Source organism: Scomber scombrus, chromosome 11, assembly GCF_963691925.1.
Source record: "Scomber scombrus chromosome 11, fScoSco1.1, whole genome shotgun sequence".
Taxonomy (NCBI): Eukaryota; Metazoa; Chordata; class Actinopteri; order Scombriformes; family Scombridae; genus Scomber; species Scomber scombrus.
In genome coordinates, this window is record NC_084980.1 from 10,378,088 (window position 1) to 10,393,616 (window position 15,529).

A 15,529-nucleotide genomic window follows, 5' to 3' on the forward strand; every position below is an offset into this window, starting at 1 on the left:
GTGTCTTCCCCGCCAAGCCTGCCCTTCTGTCTTGTCACGTGCTCCCTGTTCTCTTATTCGTTCTGTCTGTATTTAAGTCTTGGTTTGCAGTTCAGTTTTGTTGGATCTTCTGTTGGTTCAGTTGAGTTTTCTGCTGGCCTGTTCCGTTCAGCCTGTTCAGTCGTGTCCTGTATTCAGTTTTTTTTTTTTTTTTTTTTAATCATCCAACTTTTTTTTTCAAGAATAAAGTCCTTTTTCTTCAGCCCTGCTTTTGCCTTCAGTCTCTACATTTGGATCCAACTGCTCTGCTATTTAGGACAATTCCTCTTTATTATAGAGCTCCATTGTTGTCAAAAAACTCTTGAGTAACAAGGTTTGCACTCTTAAATACAGGTTTTAAAAGATGGTGTCAGGTGAATACAGCCAAAAACAACAGTCCCATTTCATAGAGGTTTTCCACACACTGTTGCACTGGGTTACACGGTTCTTCATTATTGTCACATCCAATCTTTTTTTTTTTGTGTGTGTTTTTGTTCCTGTCTTATTTTGAAAGATTTTCTCCTTGTGTGTGGTTATTTTTACTTCCTGGGTTTTCCTGCCTTAGTTGATTTCCTCATGTGTAATCGCCCCTAGTGTATATAGGTTTTGGTTTTTGGTTCACTCTCTGTTCCATCTTCTGTGTTGATTTTCCCCCGTGTTGGTTTACATCTGTTAATTCTCATCCTGTTTTATGTTTTGGTTCGGGTTTATTTATGCCTGTTTTGGTCCTGTTTATTTTAGCCTTTATTAAAAAACATTTTTCTTCAGTTACAATCTGCCCTGTTGTGTTCTCTGTGTGTGGGTCCACCTGCTCCGCTTCCAATTTGTGACAATTATCCACTGAACAAAAAAATAAACGCAAAACTTTTGTTTTTGCTCCCATTTTTCTCTAAAACATTTTCTATATACACAAAATACCTATTTCTCTCAAATATTGTTCACAAATCTGTCTAAATCTGTGTTAGTGAGCCCTTCTCCTTTGCCGAGATAATCCATCCCACCTCACAGGTGTGGCATATTAAGATGCTGATTAGACAGCATGATTATTGCACAGGTATGCCTTAGGCTGGCCACAATAAAAGGCCACTCTAAAATGTTCAGTTTTATCACATAGCACAATGCCACAGATGTTGCAAGTTTTGAGGGAGCGTGCAATTGGCATGCTGACTGCAGGAATGTCCACCAGAGCTCTTGCCTGTGAATTGAATGTTCATTTCTCTACCATAAGCCGTCTCCAAAGGCGTTTCACAGAATTTGGTGGTACATCCAACTGGCCTCACAACCGCAGACCAGATGTAACCACACCAGCCCAGGACCTCCACATCCAGCATGATCATCTCCATGATCGTCTGAGACCAGCCACGCAGACAGCTGCTGCAACAATTGGTTTGCATAACCAAAGAATTTCTGCACAAACTGTCAGAAACCATCTCAAGGAAGCTCATCTGCATTCTCATCGTCCTCATCAGGGTCTCGACCTGACTGCAGTTCGTCGTTGTTACCGACTTGAGTGGGCAAATACTCACATTCGATGGCGTCTGGCACGTCGGAGAGGTGTTCTCTTCACGGATGAATCCCGGTTTCACTGTTCAGGGCAGATGGCAGACAGCGTGTGTGGCGTCGTGTGGGTGAGCGGTTTGCTGATGTCAACGTTGTGGATCGAGTGGCCCATGGTGGCGGTGGGGTTATGGTATGGACAGGCGTATTTTATGGACAACGAACACAGGTACATTTTATTTGATGGCATTTTGAATGCACAGAGATACTGTGACGAGATCCTGTGGCCTATTGTTGTGCTATTCATCCACGACCATCACCTCATGTTGATAATGCACGGCCCCATGTTGCAAGGATCTGTACACAATTCCTGGAAGTTGAAAACATCCCAGTTCTTGCATGGCCAGCATACTCACCGGACATGTCACCCATTGAGTATGTTTGGGATGCTCTGGATCGGCGTACACGACAGCGTGTTCCAGTTCCTGTCAATATCCAGCAACTTCGCACAGCCATTGAAGAGGAGTGGACCAACATTCCACAGCCCACAAACAACAACTTGATCAACTCTATGCGAAGGAGATGTGTTGCACTGTGTGAGGCTAATGGTGGTCACACCAGACACTGACTGGTTTTCTGATGACCCCAGACCCCCTCAATAAAGCAAAACTGCACATTTCAGAGTGGCCTTTTATTGTGGCCAGCCTAAGGCACACCTGTGCATTATTCATGCTGTCTAATCAGCATCTTAATATACCACACCTGTGAGGTGGGATGGATTATCTCGGCAAAGGAGAAGTGCTCACTAACACAGATTTCTGAACAATATTTGAGAGGAGAAATAGGTCTTTTGTGTACATAGAAAATGTTTTAGATCTTTGAGTTCAGCTCATGAACAATGGGAGCAAAAACAAAAGTGTTGCGTTTATATTTTTGTTCAGTGTAGTTAGTGTACTCTGTAGTTTATTTAGCATCAATCACATATACTGTACACAATCCTTCATAATCTGTATATACCCACTAGTGCACCAAATATATTATTTCTCCTGTTTGAGTAAGATTTAGTCTTACTGAAATGATTAGCCTTTTTTAAATTAAAACATATGTTTTTGATTTATATAGACAGTTTAAAGAGTGGTGTCAATCTTCTCATCTAATTCTCAGCAAGAAAGCGTATGAGCATATTTACTAAAATGTCAAACTTTTCCTTTCATCCTACTCTGTAAGCTCACCTCAAACAGATATACAGTACATACAGAGTATCCCCTCAAGACATATTGGAGTGGAGGGAATCAAATCAAAGCACCTGATAGGACATTTCTGTCAATTTCAGAGTGGAAAAAACAGCAGCAGCACACTCACAGCTTCCTGTTGTCATCTGTACTTTTTTGTTTGTCCCCTGAGTGACACTCACATGTTCCTTGTAAATTGAATCAGATGGGAACACTGTGTACACACCGTGCCTGCCTTGAATCAAGACCCCATGATCTTCCCATGACTACTTGAAGACTAATTGCAGTTGATGTTCTTGTCTATAGTGTTCTTTTCATTAGCAGCAGCCTTGTGAAAGCCTGTGTGTTCAGAGGAGGACCATCAATTCTTATTTGTTGCATGACTCTATGGGAAGGATTGATTTAAACACTTATTCATGCCACATTAAGTGTTTTACATAAGCTTTACAGTGTAATTTGTTCAATTTGCTGTGGAATGTAAGCAGAATCATATTATCTGTACTAGGTAATCGCTCTCTCAGTTATCAGATCATGCTATAAATGCAGAAATATCACTATTATTGTTGTTGGGGTGGGGGGTTGTATTGGCAAGATTTTACACTGATTGTGCTTGAACAATACAACCATAGTCAGCTTTAAAAACCATAATGTGAATGTTGATTATCCTGAGGGGTTTTTCTTCCTATTATTCTTGGGCAGTTTCTCTATAGTGAAAGATATATAACATTATAAAGTGCATTAATATGCTTGAGGAAAACAGTATTTTTGTAATGGGATTATCTACTCAAAATAAGCTTCCTGATGACATGATAAGCAGTGTTGTAATGTAACGAAGTACAAATACTATACTTAAGTAGAATTTTCACGTATCTGTACTTTATTTTGTTATTTATATTTCTGGCAACTTTCACTTGTACTCCACTACATTTCCTAAATAAAATGTATACTTTTACCCCAATACATTTCCCCTAACCATCTTCGTTACTTTTTACTACAAAATACAATCAGAAGAAATGTGAGTTGGTGACGTAATGCCTGTTTGTTGTCATGTCAACCGCCAAGCGCGAAGAAGAAGAATTACCGCTTGTCCAGGCATGTCACATTATTGATACCATCAAGGGCCATCCCGTCTACAGTGGTGAACTTGGTGAACTCCGTGGCTGTATTTGCAAGAAATGTTTTCGTACTGTGGAGTGAAAGATTCTTCCTACCGGATTAAGTGCCTCTTATGCCTACCAAGAGTCACTAATGGCCAGGCTAACATGTGCTAGTTAACTTTGCTGATTAGCCTATATGCAGATATTTAACTACACCAATTACCCCCCCAAATAAAGTCAACACAAAACTCTTGAAGACATGCCCGTAATACAGAATGGTTAATAATGGTTTCTGGTATAGCCTAACTGGCAGGCTGAATATTTCCTCAGGTAAGTTAGCTACACCAGTGGAGACAATGTTAGGCCAAATAATTGCAGGTTAAAGAGGAGCGTTCAGGATTATTCACGTCTTCAAAAGCACCATGCGTTTTGTTAAACTTGAGATTTGCTTTGAATTAATTAACTCAAAACTCAGTGGTTATAGGCTATTGTTGGATTAATGTTATATATTGTGAATGTAGACATTATTGATCAAAGTCAAAGTGCTTTTATTGCCACACAAGGAGTTGGTGGATTTTTTTTGGGTAGATCAGCTGGTGACAGAAGGCGGAGAATCATTGGTGTTACTGGCCATTGGATTGACCCCAACAGTCTCAAAAGATGCTCAGCAGCCCTGGCCTGTAAACAACTGAGAAGTTCACACACATTTGTTGTGTTGTCAAACACCCTGAATGACATCCACTCCGAGTTTTTAAATTCGGGGGAAGATTGTGTGAAGAACAACTGACAACGGCTCCAACTTCATAAAAGCAAGTTTTTGGTGAAGATGAGAACAACAATGCAGTCGGAAGTGATGGTGATCCTGGTGGTGCATCTCAACCAGGAGAGGACGAAGAGGATCAAGAGGGGGATGAAGAAGTGGAGATTGTTGATGTGTCAGCGCTCCTGAATGAAGATGACTTCCACTTATCATTGGTCCATTTTACTTAATTACTCATCCAGTTGTGTTTTTGTTTTCATCACAGGTTCAATCCAGCTGAACTCGACTTTCTCACAGAGTATGCCGCTGCCATGAGCCAAGTTGCCCAGACAACCAACATCTTGCAAGCAGAAGCAAATCCTACTTTAATATTGGCAATTCACAAATCAAGTTGGTTGTTGGTTGCTGAACCTCTCTGCACAACAAATTTACCCGTGGTTACTAATAAAGAAATCTTGAATGATGGATGCATGGAGTGTACATACAATTAAAATAACAAACCTTAAATCAAAACTTAAATTTGGGGTCATGTTAGAGAGTTGCATTAGATCTAAATAATTTATATTTTCATCCTCACTATTTCAGGAATTGACTACATCAGATAGTACATCGAAGAACCCTCCCTTCAGCTAGCAGATGCCAACCATTCCAGTTCATCTGATGACGATGGCTTCTTCTCTGCCCTGCAGTCGTCTCAAGCACAAGATGGTGCCAAACAGCTGGATGGATTGGCCTGTTCAGCATATCACATGAACTTGCTGAAATCCTTCCCAGCAGTGTGCAAGCTTTCCGTGAAGCTGAACACTCCTCTACCTGCCTCAGCAGCCTGTGAAAGGCTCTTCAGCATCGCAAGACTTGTCTTCAGTCCAAGAAGAACCCTAACTCTTGTACTTTTACTCTAGTATCGCTTTCAAGTACTTTATACAAGACTAATAATAAGCTAACGCAAACAGTAGAAGTTTCTTTTCTCACAGGACGTTGAACAACTCCCTCATCTTTTTCTCTCAGAAGTCACTTTGTATTTTTAGGACAGGATTACTAGACAGCTAACAAAATTACTAGACAGCTAACAAAATATTTCACAGTGTTAAAATATATGTTAAAAGTCAATAGGGGGGGTGGAAATCTTGCTTACTCATCTTAATCAATATCATCTTACAAAACTTTGACTGAACTGAATTTGTTTGGTTCAGACCCCTAAAATAAAGGAATCCTTTATATTCATACAATAGTATCTTTTCATTGTGAGTGGCCTCAGGATGCCTCTTCATGCCCGGAGGTCAGGCCAGGTCATTACAAACACCATGTGCTGCACTGTTTGACAAATAGTTTGTTCACAGTCTTTGGTATGTAAAAGCCACTAACAAGTATTTTAACCTTGTCTGTCATTTCAGGACACTAAAATTTTCTTTTTTTCCCACGAAAGTTAAATTTAATGTGTGTTTTTAGATTTAATCGTCAGTGAATGTTCAAAAGGGTTTAAATAATGTAAGAAGGAAAGCAATTTGTTACTTACAATCAGTTACTTTTAATGTTGACACTAACAACCAATAAGTTTATTATGATTGCCCTTTCATATTCAAAACCAGAATCTGTAATAAGTTGTTTTACATTCACATAGAGACAAACCAATCACATCAGTGTGTAAAATTATGAATACCATATTGGTATTTTATACACTTTCTGTAATAAAACATCCAAACACAAAATTCTCATCAGATGCGGGTCCTTGGGACAAAATCTCTTCAAAGGGGGGTCCATGGTTTAATTTGTGTTAGTTTAGTGGTCCTTGGTGTGAAAATGTTTGAGAACCACTGGTTTCAGAGACCCCCGGTTCTATTTTGTCAACTGAAGTCTTAAAGTGAAACATTATTTAATAACTAAGCAAAAGTTTGAATAATTTTTTGAATGGGGTCTAATAAAATACTCTAGAGGGAAATGAAGCGCATTCTTTATAGAGAGATGAATGAAGGATACACATAAATAAAAGTAACCCTTCTGTAATTAGGACACATACTGAGTTAATTTCCATCCTTTCTTGATGCCAGGTATGTCCGGTAGACCCAATGAATGTACTGAATGAATTAATGAATCTCAGATGACTGCACAGATAAAAACTAAAATCGAATTGTGGGCCAATTGGAGAACTTTTATATCGTTTTTGTTTGTTTGTTTGTTTGTTGTTGTTGTTGTTGTTTTTAATTTTTCTCCCTTTTTTCTCTCTTTTGAAAGGCCAGCTCCACTGCACTGTGGTCACTGCTGATTCTCTCTGTTGGCCATGTTTCCTGCAGTGCACATAGTGTTACCAGACAGTTCTTTTCCCTTTCACTGAGGAGCTTCAAGCTTTTTTCCTATTTTCCCCTGTTTACAATTTAGTCATCTGTCAATTCCCCATGTGTACTATGTTCCCTGTCACTGCCAACCCCCCTCTGGCATTCTAAGAAACATCAATACACTCAAAACTGCTGCTTGTTGCTGCTGGAAACATTGTTGTTGAAAGCAGTGGGCCTGACGCGTGCGGTTATTGTGTCTGGCAATGCCCTTTGTCTTATAGCACCTGTTAGGGCAGAACGAATTACACAACTCTCTGCAAAGTGGCTTCCAAAGTCAACCTAAGAAGAGGTTTAATCAGCCAAAGTAACTAGAAACATGGATTGAATCAATTTTAACTGACAGTTTGAACTGTCATAGGGGTATATAATTCCCAAAGATTCATAATATTTCAAGTAGGAATTTGTAGTGCAGAGAGACAGCACAATCCCCAGCTGGTTTCCCACCTGTGGACACTGCCACTTATTGAACCTCTGTCTCAACAAGGTTTTTCCAGGACAACTATAGTATTCAGATCAATAATATTAAAGAATTTGGACCAGTAGTCAAACTCTGAACACAATACCAAAATCCTATTTATGTGGTATGAAGGAGTAATCATTAAACATACTAGATAATGTTTTTTTATCCACAGCCTGCAGCTGGTTGTTTCTTGGATAAAGCACAACAGTGAAAGCAGTAAAGTCGGTATGTGTTTGGAACAGAGAATTATTTCTGGCTTCCCATGTCTCATGATCAGAACCATGTGTCCGCCACGTGGAGGGTTCACTTTATTTGTTTAAGTCTCGAGGAGAAACATTTTAGTCTTTCTTTTTAGGACGAAAAGATGGAGAGATGAGTAATACTCCACTTTAAAACATTTAAGAGAAACATTGCCTCGTTGCAAAGCTGTCTGTCTGCGGCTCTGACTTGGGAAACCGATAAGAGTAACGAGTCCTATTTATGACACAGTCGGCATTAAAAACAAACTCCAGAGAGTTACCACAAAGTGAAATGAGAGCACAAAAAAATGACAGATTCATAGATAGATAAACGATACTCCAATAATTTATCAGATTGCTTTTTAAACAGGATTACACATGGAAAGCTCTTATACTTTTAGATATATTGTATGTTTCAATATAGTTGGAATAATACAGCACAGAAAAAACACATTTAGGTTCCAGGCAAATGTTATTTTCACCACATGTTCATCAGTAGACACTTTTTAAAAGGTCATCTTATTTCTGCTAGTTGTACTATGTTTATGAGAAATGTTTGGAGATTTAAACCAAACTTTTTTCAAAACCAAAGGCAGTGCAACATAAAAGTATCACATACTTGTAAGTAAACTTCAGGGCCATAAAATGCATGTTTGTTCAGATACTTTTGGGGCCCTTAAGGCATTAAATGGTCAATTTAATGGCATCATACCCTGAATATTTGGGCAAAATATTACCCCTGAGGCCCTTTGTTTACCTAACTCTAATACATGTGTGTAGGTAAGGTGTGGCATTAATGTGTGCGCACTGGAAAGTAGAAGTAAAGGGTTTTGAATTCAATTGTCTCCTGCTGTCCTTCAGATGGGAGGAGGCAGGGAGCCAGTGCAGCGATGCCTGGCAGTGTTTTCACGTTTAAATCACTTACACCCAGATCCCGGCCGTGCTTTTCTGGATATTGTGGAGCTTCTGTGAGACTCCTGCCAGGGATCCATAATCTGAATCTGCCAGAGTGAGAGAGAGACTTTGGGAACATTCTTGAGATACAAGAAGACGGAAGCTTGCAAAAGAGTTTTATCTTTAAATTTAAAGTCAAGTGAGGGTCGGATGCTGGTCAGTAGGGAAGATGGCTTTGTTGTGCAACAGAGGGAAGATTATATGTAAATGTTAGACTCTGAGAGTGGGGCACCAGCTAGGATGTCCTTGGTTTTGTTTTTGCTGAACTAAAGGAAGTCATGTGCCATCCTTAGTGTCAAGGCAGATGCAGAGATATAACGAAGCAAAAGAGAGCAATGCACAATGAACGTGGTTTGTTTTTTTGAGCTTCATGTTTATGTTTTATGGTTTTACAATTGCACGTTTTAACTATTTGAAAAAGTATACCCTATCATATAGCTGTCACTGTGTTGTATCACCAAATTGTATCACGCATTACATAACGTGGACTTAAAATTGTGGCATGCGTTGAATCAAAAATAATGTCTGTTATCATGAAGCAGAATATGTGGAATGAATTTTAAAGATATATTGTATGTGCATCACAAAAATGCATTTCTGAAAGATTTACCAGTCTACCTCCTGTTCTCCATGTCATGGATGGAGACATGACACCACATGGTGTTTACTCCTGACAAATATAGTGGTGGAGACACTGGTTCCCATGGAGACATTCATTTGTTTTGTTCTGGTGTGCAGAAAGCGATCCAGGTGTTGAAGGAGGTCAGCAGAGTCTGAATAAGTGTTAATGAACCGAGAGCTGCAGTGTTATGAGTTGCAATGGGAGTCAATTAAGACTTACATAATGTGATCACACACGCACACACACACACACACCCGCGCACGCACGCACACACACACACACACACACACACACACACACACACACACACACACACACACACATATACACTGTATACTGTATATAGATGATCCTTCAAGCTTAACTAATGAGATCAGCTTGACTTGGAGATTTTTCATTTAACTTGGCAGGAACTTTAAATCTTTATTGTGTGTTTGCGGTTGCATCCATGCCTTTCTGTGTGTGTAGATGACTCCCCTTTATGTAAATCCTCTCAATCAGTTTAAATTTGTGCTTGTGTTGTTCTCATGCCGTGCCAGATTTTTAAACCTAACAAGGAGCAAAGGAGGCTGATCAGGAGAATGAATGCACAGGAGAAGCCCTCTGAGCACTGAACTTGATAGTTTCACCAGGCGGTCAGTTACTCATGTCCTTTTCAAGACGAACTCCCCCAGAGGACTCGTATGTAACCGAAAATATTCCTAAACACTGATCCTAACAAGTCTGTCAGCAGGCGGGTTGTTTTTCTGTTATATGCTGTATCCTGCAGTGGGACCCCTGAGTTGAACCCAACAGATTACACCAGTGGAGAAAAAAAAAACTGAGAAGCATTTTTTTCCTCATTCAGTATCACAAAATCAAAGCTACAGCAACCAGACAAAACACTTTCAAACTGAAAAACAAAAAACTCTCCAACGACTTCTGTTTTTAATCACAATTTCCTTTAAATTATCACAGAATTTTGTAAAATTATACAACATGATGTGGCCACAGACTGTCAGCGCAGTTGTCCAGGTTACAAGAAGCTTGTCTCTGTGTGTGGGGTGTGCTAACTCCTGCTTGCTGAGTGGATTAACAGATCAGGTCAATTTGAGCCTTTCAATGGAGATCACTGTCCTGACCGAGCCGCAGGAGGTTAGAATGACAGCCTGCGAGTTTAAAACCATGTGAGAGTGCACCTCCGCAGGTCAACCTTAGAAAAACCTTTGCCCTGAAAATCAGTGGTGGAAGAAGTGTTATGCAATAATATAATAATGTAGAAGTAGCAGTTAGTGTTAAAGTTGATCTAGCTTAAAGTAATTTAATTACATTATGTAGTGCTGTGTATTTTAATCTGTAAAAGTGTGTTATATTTTTGTATGTAAATCATTAATCCAATAAGTAACTAGTTAATATAACTCAGTTGCAGTGGAGTGAAAAGCACAATATCTTCCTTTGAAATGCAGTGGAGTGGAAGTATAAAGTGGCAAAAAATATATACAGTGAAGTACAAGCACATCAAAATTGTACAAGTAGCTGAGTAAATGTGCTTAGTTATAGTTCACCAATGCTAATATGGATATATGTTTTTATTTTATTTTATTTAAATGTATTTGTAAAGGGACTGTGTACAATATTAAACATGAATGTTGCTATTTTTATGTATTGTACCAGAGTTGGCTTAAAGCTAATTTACATCTACAGTCCCTTGGCAGGTCACAAATATACTATAACATCAGTGCAGATCATACACTGTCCATTAAATGTCACTTAAAGTAGGTAAAAGGAGCAGCGTATTCAAAAGTTTCCTTCCAGTTATAGCTTCAACTTCATCAGTGTACAGCAATCAAATATACCTAATAGTATTCACATGCAATTATTAATAATTAGTTTGTATTATAATAAATATTAAACTAGCTGGATCATTGCCTTTAGTTTAGTTTAGTTTATTTAGTCTAGAAAAGGACAATGTAAATGGACATTCATTTTATATTTGATTTTACAAGGAATAAAAAGATGATCGCACCAGATTTAACCAGAAGTTAATTTCCATGTGTTGTTCTACAGTAAACAAATAACACAGAACACTGTGCATAATACTGTACAAAACACAATATATCTCTGCCTTTTAGGAGAATAACTGCAGTGAGAAAACGTCTTTGATCCGTATTAGTCATTTACAGAAATGAATTGAAGCAGAGATACAATATTGAGAGAGGAAAACAATGAAACAAAACACTAACAAATTATAGTTCAGAACATCACCTTTTTAAAAATATCTACATTATAATCTGCAATAATTTAAAGAACAGGTGGTTGGGATTACATTTCTATCCTGGACGTGTAATCCACTCAATGCAGCAAAAATCTTCAAGACGTCATTATCCCCCCCTCTAAGAGAGCTGATATTTTTTTTAAAGACACAGCTGCTAAATCCTGAGCAACATCTAGCTACAGAGAAAGAGTCAGACTTCCACTTTATTATGATTATATTTTCTGACAACATGTTAATTTGTTTAATAAATAATAATAATGATTGTAAAATCCTGGATCATTCAAGTAAATATTTCACAAATGTCATACCTGAAATTGCAGACAGAAAACAGCCTTTCCTTGAATGCTGAAACACATATCTGATCATTCAGGTTTCTGCTGTATAATATAAAGTTGATGAAGAAAGTCATAACGAATACCTCACATTGATTGTAGCTGACACTTTAGCTGAAGCGTCTCAGGATAGTTTTTTTTATAACCAATAGGCCACAATATTCAAGACAGAGATGATTTTGACAGTAGTTTGGTTCCCAGTTTGATTCTGTACCTGCTCATTGATTTCTCAGTTTTTTCTGTCTGGCAGCTGCACTCTGCTGATTACAGCAGTTTGACTTAGAGGATCATCTGGATCATCTCCAGATCCAATACAGCACTAAAGAGAGGGGAAGCCCTCGAGTTAAGTGCTGCTCTGTCGATGCACTTCATCAGTCTAAATGCTGAGTTGTATAAAGATCATAAAACATTTCATTCTAAATGGGTTTTATTGCAGCATATCCTCATATATTATGTGTAATTTGCAAAAATGCAGGTCAGGTGTTGCTGCTGGGCATAACCATGCAAACATGCCTTTAGTGTATTCAGCGTGGAGCAACTGTTCATACAGTAACTTTGGAGCAATAGGATTTGGGCATTTAGCTTTCATTCATTTAGGTCAAGTCTGTCTGAGAGTAAGCTGTGCAAAAGGTCAAACGTCAGATCTGAGTACATAGGTTTGTATACATCCCCTACTTGGACCCATTAGCCTCATTCCGTAAGATACTTAAACATTTACATTTAAGTTGCAGCAATGCAGCAGCAGACCAAGATCCAGTTTCAGGCCACCAGCATCTAAAGATGATGGTGAAGTAGAGCACAAGCCAGAGACAGATTGCAGTGTAAAAGGAATTGTGAAAAAATGCTAAATGATAATAATAGTGTGGTAATAGTTAAGAGGTTAAAAAAAGAGGTTTATAATATGTAGTTTCTCATATCAATCATAATAATTGTTAATGCTGAGAAGTGGATCTGTTTATCTGTCTGATTTGCTTCATTTTGTTCTGTTTGTGAGTATTTCCAGTGTCATTTCTTTAATCCATGTTTCACTGCTACATGTTCTTATGTAAAAGTTGTAGCATTAGTATCCAATGATTGTCTTTTCTTGATTATTTATTATTGTTGTATAATTTTTGCTGTTGATTTATGTGAAGTAAAAATGTTACAGCCTTTCGTGATACATTTTAAATGCTCCATTAACTTCATAATAAACCCGATAATTGCATACTCATTATCTGCCAATGTCATCTCAAGTAATTAAATTCTTGTCTAACTGTAATAAAAGATCATGTTCATGATAGATCAAACTCTTAATAGAGTTTTTAGTCATCCCATAAAATACATAGTTTACTGGTATCTTTGCTTTGATTTCTAGTCAAAGAGTTTCAGGTATGTTGCTTGCGGTGGAAAGTAAAGCAAAGCTTGATCTCTGTTGTCCTCTAGTGGTCACACACTACCACTGTTTCAAAGTTTTCACACACATTTTTTATTGTACTACAAAATGTTGTATGTAAGATTTTGGTCTGAACTTCATTCCAGATACTGTAATCCATCAACTTTGAAGGTAAAAGTAGTCTATCAAAGCACCTCGCCTCATTTTCGCTGTTTATCTTCATATATAACATATTGTTTCACTTTATATATTAAATATGTTAATAATGTCTTCTTCTTTTAATCATTTAAGGTAATCTTTTTTATATTTATTAATACTATGACTACATTCCCTAACTTAACTTAATTTTTGGTGTACATCCAACTAATACAACAGTTGACACAACAGTTGTATAAGTATTTATGACAGTAACAGAGTCATGATCATCTTCCCATCACTGCATTTAAACCAGAGGACCTGAACTGTCTGTGTACGTTCTCTTCTCAAATGTTGCTCCTCAGTTCAGGAAGTTAGCCTTGAAAAGCCTCAATGCAACATTGTCTGTACTTAAAGGTTACTGACGATGTTAAGATGATTCATTCATGCTCGCTGTATTTTTATCTGACTTCTTAGGAAGTGAACTTCCTTCCACATGTTACACAGTGGATGTGAGAATTTCTGTCTCAATGTAGCTTTGAGCTCATTCATCTAAAAACGATGAGTCCAATACCTTCAATTCTAATTTTAATGATACCCCAAGATATTATTAGAAATATTAGAATTTCCAATTTCCCCACTAAGGGATTAATGAAGTACTTCTTATCTTATCTTATTTAAAGAATCGTTGTAGTCTGCTTTAACAACTCATCGCTGTGAGAGAAATACTTTTGTTTTCCTTTTGAATCTTTTCCACTTCTTCTCTCTGTTTGCTCCAACATGAGCTTGTCATTTCCATTAGTTATTGCTGTCTATAGAAATTAAAGACAAACACAGTAAGTACTGGATGCTTTTTTGTGATGTAGGAATAAAGTTTACTTCTGTTCCATCTACAGATTAACTCAGGTTGAAACCTGTAGGACTGTAGTATTTGTTTTTTTTTTAAATTAACTTTGTGAGTTTCCACAGTTTATCTTTGAGAATAAATCAGTGTATTGTAAAAAATGTAACTCAGCATGAGACACAGTAGGCCTTAGCTCAGTGTTTTACTGTAAGACGCTGACAATGTATAACTGCAACAAAGCGGGTTCAAGGCCAGCCAGAGACCTTTGTTGGATGTCTTACTACTTGCCTCTGTGTTGACTCTCTCTAATGTATCCTATCTAACAAAAGTAAGTTATGAAGAAGAGAAACATTAAGAACATGTTATTTATAGAAAGGGACATTTTAAAACTGATACATTTTACATGCTATAATACATCATTTCTATATTTAATGTATCATTATTGAGCACTTTAAATCATTTTTCATTTAATTCTCAATAAGATGAACTAATAAGACATCCTAAACCAGTGGTTTCCAACTTGGGGTAAAGATATATCTGAGGGTTAATGAGATTACTAACAAGATACGAAAGAATAATTAAACACATTTCTGATTTATATAATCTGTGTCCTTTTGTTATGAGATACAACACCTCTTTAGATCCCTAAAACTGAAGCAATTTGAGACCAGATCATCATTTTTGGTTGTACAGCTTGTCATTCATAAACATATAGAGCCTGCGACAAGGTCTCAAAGTATTCTTTACTTAAAGGGTTCCAAAAAACGAAACTGACATTGGAAATTACTCACATTATTTCAACTGTGGCAGCTGATTTGTTTTGAGCGGCAGATTCAAGGTTTACCAGAAGGTGGAGCTCTCTGCTGCAGATTCACTGAACTCTGTGAGTTGGAGCTGACACAGTAGAGACTCATTGTCATCCGTCACCAAAGCAGATAAAATCATGTTTGTGTTTGTTTGTATGTGAGTGTGTGTGTGTGTGTGTTTGTTGGAGATAGAGAGGACGAGAATGAATTTCTCTGAAACATATAAAACATTGCACAGAGAGACGATCTGGTTGTATATGACGTCTTCGGGATAGGATCTGTGTTCTTCATGAACTCTGATGTCTGCACTCCCTTTGTGAGTAGACGTGTTGGGGCAGGAGCAGGTGGTCTGAGGTATGCCTGTCAGGAGTCGCTCCCCTACTTCTTGTCCTTGTTTCGATGAGTTTTCCTACCCTGAGGCAGCACTTAACTGCAGCACTCACAGCTATGTGAAGGACGATGAAAACACTTTAAAAAAAATGTTTTCATGTATTCTTTTAATTTTCTTAAACCTAAACTTTTTTAACCAGACATTTAAATCTTCTTTACCACTGAAGGTGATGTGAGTAATGAT